General features: G+C 45.9%; 1 long non-coding RNA gene across 1 annotated transcript in view; it reads left to right on the plus strand.

The window, feature by feature from the left end:
- Nucleotides 1-5,184: 5,184 nt before the first annotated feature.
- LOC115025949 (uncharacterized) overlaps nucleotides 5,185-7,905 on the plus strand; it is a 5,442-nt gene continuing 2,721 nt past the window's right edge. The window contains exons 1-2 of the long non-coding RNA XR_003834254.1: nucleotides 5,185-5,335; nucleotides 7,880-7,905. The exon at nucleotides 7,880-7,905 is cut by the window's right edge and continues 142 nt beyond it. This is a non-coding gene — a long non-coding RNA (uncharacterized LOC115025949). The remainder of the gene's footprint in view (nucleotides 5,336-7,879) is intronic.

A 7,905-nucleotide genomic window follows, 5' to 3' on the forward strand; every position in this document is an offset into this window, starting at 1 on the left:
TAACGCAATAACGTCACCGTTGCGACGCTCGGAAATCAGAAACAGGTTTATTTCAACATATCTGCGCCACTAAAGCTCAAGTTATACTTTCCGTGTGCAGGTTGCTGCAGTGGTCTGCTCAGTGAGGGAACACCTCAACCTATGCACAATGTAAACAGAAGTGGGTGCAGCAGAGCTCAACAGGAACATGCATTGGGTGCTGCAGATACATCCGTGTATCAGACGATAAATAATAAATTGCATTTGAGTCCAGAAGATGTGCAGAAAGCAACTCAGCTTCATGAGGGAAGACAAACATCTGAAAACACTCACAAAGGCACATGAAGGTTCAGTTTCCTTGCTTTGGATAATGGGAGCAGCCTCCTGCACACTTGAGCTACAATGATCTGACAACTGCATGAAGTGTGTGGCTTTATGATTTGAAGACGTCGTCCGTCACCTTCAGCATCGTCAAAACGCAGCGCTGCTATGATGCATTCATGAAGATGTTTCACCGCATTGTTCTGCAATTAAAACGCCATGTCGGTGTAGCTCTGTCATTCATTATCCGTATGCATGTGTCATAGCATAATAATGAGTGATTTAATAGAAACGTACTCAGAGTGATTATAGTTGTGTTTGTGTTACTGCTAGAACATCCAGAAGCTCTGCACGTGGTTAACGTTAAGTGCTGTAACTGTACCATCTGTACAGTTTGTATTTTCTATTGGAATAATCTTTTATTAGTCGCGTTGCACGAGAGACACGAGAGACACGAGAGACACGAGACACGAGAGACACGAGAGGATTCATGTGGAATTGTTTTGCTTTTACCTCCAGGAGGAGTGTGCACAGCTTATTCTTGTCCAAGTTTTGGATCCGACGAGAGCTGGTGATACGAACACTAACTGGCTGACGACCTCCTGAAACCACCGTTACATATTGAACACATTACACACACATTACTCCCTGACACTGAAGGGGAGCCGGCACAGAGCCCCGCCATGAATGCTGCCTTTGTGGAGCCTCCTGTGTTGTCTGAGACGTGTCGATGTGCTTTTGAGGCTGCACTTTGTGCTGTGTTTGTAATGAATCGTGTTATACTGTGAGGTGTTTCAGAGCTGCATGTGCTTTGTCTCTCTTGCAGTCACACACATTAAACTCCTGACCAGCAGCTGTGATGAGGCGGTGTGTGTGTGTGTGTGTGTGTGTGTGTGTGTGTTCCCGGAGAGACGTGGCACCAGGAGCAGAATGACACTGGGAGACAGAGGGCTCTCAGTGGCTCTAATTGCTTTGCATGCACACACACACACACACACACACACACACACACACACACACACACGATACATTGTCATTACTCTTGACCGGTTTCCAGGAGTACATTGTTAACAAATCATTGTTCCCTCCTCGGCTCTGCAGCAGCGGGACGGACAGTCAGAAGGAATGCAACTTAAGTGAGAACAATAACACAACAGAGAACATCAAAGTGCCACCGAGTGAAAGACGGGAAGGAGAGACACGGATTGGAAAAGACAAAAGCAAACATAATGAGTTTCAGAGGATGCAGATGGAGAGCAGAGAGAGGCGGAGAGGGATAAGAACCCACATGGCATCAGAGGAGGGACAGAAATACCTCATCACACACAGAAACGGGCTCCAATGATATGAAATGTCGTGACTTTCCCATGAATTTCAGTGGAGGCACATCTGTGCACATTTTATTTGAAGCGTTATGGTGTGTTAGGCTGTTCCTCCGCTCGTGATGATTTATAAAGAGATAACCGGCCTGTTTTACAATGCGTCACTACTTCAGACTGAAATATCTCAACAACTGTCGGACGGGTTGCACTGAATGTCGTGCAGACCTTGTTGGTCCCCAGACGATGGTTCCTGATCATGTCGGTAATCCCCTGATCTTTCATTATGCACCACTAGCATGTGAGCGTTTCCACTCATCCATTGAGATATCGCAGCATTAGCTACGAGGATTGGCACCAAACCATCATTGATAAGTGTAAAGTGTTATAAAGAGGTACAAAGGATAGTGAATAAGAATAGTACTTGCATGAACATAAAGTTAAGAGCGTTCCTTTTAAAGCTCGTGCATACAGGTGCATTGAGATGTGCACAATGAACGCTCGTATACACTCCAAGTTAAAAGATGTAACGTGTCATTATAAGTGAGTCCAGTAAGAAACGTGTGTTTCTGCAACAAAGACAAAGATTTAGATTTAGAACACATCGATTCCCTTTTAAATTCTCACAAACATTCAGGACACTGGGCGACCGGTGGAAGAGCTGCAGGAACACGAAACACTGCGAGACCTCAGAAGGCTCCAAACACAACAGAGAGAGAGGGAGGGCGTCCTGCAGCGCTCCAACAGCGAGCAGTCAGGCTGCACACCGGCCTGTCAGGGAGACGCCCCCCCCCCCTCCAAGCCTCATCCTGGAAAACCTGCGTGTCCGCCCGTGTGTGTCTGTGTGTGTGTGTGTGTGTATGTCATTCGAGCGTTAATCCCACAGCACTCTCCCCTCCCGGGCCGGACGGACTGGCGTGTCTCGGGCGCTGCTCTGCCTTCTGGCCTGACACAGTAATGCTGAAAGCTAATCGCTGATGGTTTGTTGGGGAAATGAATATAACAGCCCGAGCACTAATGTGTTTAACTTGATGGAGATTAACGTCCCTTTGACTCTTCATACGTGATGAAGCGGCGCTGTGGCAGCTCGTCCTGGTGACTGACGAGTCTGAGCGATGGAGGAGGAATCAAACAGTTCCACGTTTCGCTTCATGTTCTCACCAAAGTTCCGACGAGCTTCTCTTCCCATTCTGTTTTGCTTTGCTCGACGTCCAGAAGGAGGACCAGCCGGCCGAGCACATATAATAATTTTCTTATTAAACTAGAGAAAGGGAAAGTTATTTCTGGCATCGAGGGTCAAGAGGTGACGGACCGTTGGAGCTTGTTCAAATGTTGGATGGATGAGAAACTCTCCCGGATGAATCATCAGAAGACCACAGAAGAAATCTGCTTCTTTGATTAAAAGTCAAACGTGTTTAATAATGTGTTGAGGAGCGATGTAATGTAGAAATAAACATGCTTATTTAACACTTTTGTTGCATGTCATCATCTCCTCTCCTTCTGCACGATGTATTTTCAATAGCTTTTAATATTCTTTGTTCAGCGTCTGCAGTAGAACCCCTAACGCTACAAATCCTCAAAAACCTGGAGATATTCATTTCACTGGAACAAAGAAAAACTAATGTTTGCAATTAATCAATTATGAAAATATGAATTGATAATAAATTCCAGTACATTTCTACACCGAGAGAAAATAAGATCCGAGCTGAATCTTCTCCTTCCATTCTCACAAACGTCTGCTTTAAACATGACAAACGTATCTACAGCCATATCATCGCAAATATATAAATATAAAACAGGATCTTATTGTACCTCATGCTGTGCAGGTCAGGCAATGTGTCTAATATGATGCACAAGACTTCTGGAATATGTAGTTTGAATATTTGTAAAGATGATAAAGCTTCAGTGAAGAGGCCGGAGGCTCCCTGCTGCTGACGATGGTTGTCTCAACAATCACCGACAGCCAGTAATTACACCGTGCAACAGTTTCAGACTTAAGTGTCTGCATGTGTGTGTGTGTGTGTGTGTGTGTGTGTGTGTGTGTGTGTGTGTGTGTGTGTGTGTGTGTGTGTGTGTGTGTGTGTGTGTGTGTGTGTGTGTGTGTGTGTGGGCGTCTCAGACTCTTGTAAGCATGGGTTGTCGTAGTAACGTGAGCCGTGCAGGAGCTTACCTCGACCTCTTCCTTCATTTTAACTGAAAATAAATTATCTTAGAATAAAGGGGTCGGCTGTGTGTGTGTGTGTGTGTGTGTGTGTGTGTGTGAGTGTGAGTGTGAGAGAGAGAGTGTACGACTTCAAGACGCCAATCTAATGTATCCAATCAAAGAAAGTGATTTGCAGTGACCAGCAAATAATTCTTGGTTTGGATTTTAGCAGATAAAAACTTTGTTTTCTGTTTCAAAGGATGGGCGTTTAATTTATTGATTTCACGCTTATGATGTAACACAGTAACAACAAATGTGTGCTTGTTGTAAAAGGGGAACAGTGTCTTGTTAAACTCTGACATCAAAGTCAGTCAACTTCCTAAAGCGAAGGTGGCGTTTCCACAAATATGTGCAAAAACCCTTTTTATCTCAGTTTAGTTCTACGACTAATTCTTCCCACACGAAGAGAGGAACGTTCTAATCATCAGTAATCTGCTTATTGACTAATCTGTCAATTATTTTCTCAATGAATCAAGAATTTCTTTGTCTGCAAAATTGTGAAGAATGTAATAATCCCAGAGCTCAAAGTGTTGTTGTTATTCAGATATTCATTCTACAAATCATCAAACAATCACAAACCAACAACAAGCAGAATATCCTCAAGTTCCTTAAAGCTGGAACACGAGGAAGTTCTGAATTCTTGCTTAAAAAAATGGCTGAAAGTAATCAATTATCAAAAGTGTTGCCGATTACTTCACTAAAATAACTAATCTAAGACAAATCAGACCAAGACTTGGCCTTGGAAGCTGAGCTGCAGAGGCTGCAGAGGCTGCAGAGGCTGCAGAGGCTCCAGAGGCTCCAGAGGCTCCAGAGGCTCCAGAGGCTCCAGAGGCTGCAGAGGCTCCAGAGGCTCCAGAGGCTGCAGAGGCTCCAGAGGCTCCAGAGGCTCCAGAGGCTGCAGAGGCTCCAGAGGCTCCAGAGGCTCCAGAGGCTCCAGAGGCTGCAGAGGCTCCAGAGGCTCCAGAGGCTCCAGAGGCCGTGGACCTCTGCTCCAGGTCTTGCCTCCCTCCCTCCCACATCTACACTGTCCTCTGTCGAAAGGTGAAAATGCATGAATGTTGCCAGCTGTCCGTCCTTTCCAGTTATTAATAATCTGACATATTTCGGAGGATTCTGAGAGGTATTGCGCGCCAGCTGTCACAGCTGATCGTGCCTGTCGCTGACATCCCTCCTCTCTTCTGTCCATCCTCTCACCCACTTCCTCCTCCGCAGCAGTCAAAGGATTCTCTGTTCAGCCCCCCCCCCCCCCGATACACGGACGAGAGGCTGGTAACCACCACCTTCCCCCGTGACTTCGCCACTGACATGAAATATAGAGCGTGATGTTAACACCAGGTCATAAACGTGAAGAGTCAATCTGTTTCCTCCTTCAGCCGACCGTAGCATCCTCCTCCTGACTGACACCTAAGCTGGGGGGGAGCGGACATGTTAGACAGTAATGATCCCCTAACGTGATCCTCACGTCCACAGGCGGCTCCTTCTTTGGGTTCGGTGACGTGCAACCTGAGTACAGGTGAGGCTGGAGAGGCTGCAAACATGAAGCGGGCCGGTGTGCAGGGGAGGGGTCTCTGCAGGGGAGGGGTCTCTGCAGGGGAGGGGTCTCTGCAGGAGAGGGGTCTCTACAGGAGAGGGGTCTCTACAGGGGAGGGGTCTCTACAGGGGAGGGGTCTCTGCAGGATAGGGGTCTCTACAGCAGCGCTGGAAAGTAACTAAGTACATTTACTCAAGAGCTGTTTTCTGCTCCCTAATACAACTTTACTGCATGTCAGAGAGAAATATTTACTAGATCTGACCTAAAACTACATGTGATATATATAAATGCAAATGTATTTATTTATTTAGGTTAACCCCCCCTTACACATAATATGAACAATCAACACAAAAACAGACAAAACAACAAATAGTAAATAAATACAGCTGTTAAATGGCCACAAAGTAGCCAAAGACATTAATGTTCATTAATATCAATACAAATGTTTTTGATTTGTCTTTGCATACGGTACTAAAAGGTTGGGAACCACTGAACTATAACAGAATATCAAGTAATTAAATGTAACTACAAATGCTGCTTACACATATTCAACATTAAATAAATAAATATGCCTAGGAATCAAATATGGCTACGAAATAAATCCTAAAATGAATAAATGTGGGTTTATTTTAAATTAATTTATTGAACTATATGAATCAAATTATATATTTACATTTAGTTATTTATTTATAGCCTTATTTATTTATTTCAGGATTTATTTCATAAGCATATTCATTTATTTCATATTGAATTAAATGTTATTCCATACAGTACGTCAAATATAATCATATGCATCAGCGACATCAAGTACTTTAAATACATTTAGCGGATTATACTTAATGCAGAACTGAAATGTGAGTCATTCTTCCAGGCTCGTGGTATTGTAGAGGTAAACCCTGATGAAGTTCACACAGTGTGAGGCTGTGTGCTGCATTTTTCTCCAATAATCCCACAGAAACATTGTTCCTGGTATTTAAAGTTCATTGGAAGTTCACAGTTTTCCCATACACTACAAGAGGAGAACTAATCCTTAAGGAGCCCCACGCAGGAGCCCCACGCAGGAGCCCCACGCAGGAGCAGCAGCAGTTTAGTGTCACACAGATAAAAGCTCAGAAGTGGAAAGTTGTCTTTCACTTTGCTCACCTGAGAATGTGGTGTGGCAGCTTTGGAATCTCAGGTAAAGGTCGAAGAGGAGATTGAGGAAATTACGCCCATGTGACGCGTAAAAGGACGCAAAATGAGGGATTATTGGAGGACGTGTGGCACAGCTGCTGTCAACACGCGCGTCAAACCCCAGAATGGCCTCGGAGGTGAGGAGGGTCGAACATTTCTGATTCTTTCTTTACACCAGGTTCACTTGTTTTCAGAGGTTTCTCACTTGTTTAAACACAACATTGCCAAGAATATTATGTATTAAGTTGCTATTTTACGCCATTATTGCTCCATCTTGAACCAACACCAGTCAATGTTTCCATTACATGGTTGAGGGAGGGGGGGGGGGGGGGGTTGCAAGTAACATTGAGCAGAGACAACTAGGGGGGGGAGAGAGACAGCTCCATGTCAGGTTTCTTACCTTGATGATGCTGCTCCGGCGAGGTGCTGCCTTCACCAAATCCAGGAGGATGGTGTCGGTGTCCTGGCCGCCACCGGGGAGGATGACACCGCTCCGCCGGCCGCGAGACGCTCTCGGCGGGATGCACTCCGGCGCCCCGTCGCTGCACAGCCCGTCTCCATTTCCATCACGCTCAGACATCTCGATGAAAAAGGGAGGGCTCGATTTAAAACACCGGGGGAGGGAAATTAATCAAATTGTCGGATCTGACCCAAATAAAGTTTGACTTGGCTGCGCGTGGATGCCATTTAAAAGGAGAAATGGATTCCCTAAAGCAGCAGCCGCAGCTCCGCCAGACTGGAGGAAACTAATCACCCTACTTTCGTTAATTATGAACAGATTCTCATATTCTCTGAGCAGAGAGCCGTGTTGACTTCAGGCTGTTCGTGTGAGCACAGTCCATTCCCCGCCACTCACTGACTCAACGCTGAAATCAAAGCATCACAGGTACAGTATCGACTTCTGGACTCGTGCGCTCCCCGGATGCGCGCAACAAGTCTTCACCGTGCCCAGTCTCGCTTGTCCTCGAGGCGGTGAAGGCGCAGTTTGTGCATGGATAGAAACGCGTAAAACCTTCAGTGCGTGATGACAAATGATAGAAGCGACGTGGTGTTTGTGCTGAGGGGGAAACAATGTTTGGAAACAATCCAGCGTTGGCTACGAGGCTACCCGAAACCCTCCTCTTCTCCCCCAAAACAGCGATGTCAAAGTGCAGACAGGAGCGAACTTGCGCTGCCGTTTGCGTGAAGAAGAGCGACGTTGTTCGCCTGTCAGCGCTGCTCTGACTAAACACAGCTTCTATGGTCGTCTTGGTTGTACCCAACAGCAACAGCAGCCGACTTTTGACGAGAATAGGGAACACAATTGACAGTCGCACCGCCTCTAACCCGCCACCCCTCCCTTCATGCTTCCAGCCAGCTCCTCCCACGTGCCACCCGAA

Source organism: Cottoperca gobio, chromosome 21 (genome assembly GCF_900634415.1).
Source record: "Cottoperca gobio chromosome 21, fCotGob3.1, whole genome shotgun sequence".
Taxonomy (NCBI): domain Eukaryota; kingdom Metazoa; phylum Chordata; class Actinopteri; order Perciformes; family Bovichtidae; genus Cottoperca; species Cottoperca gobio.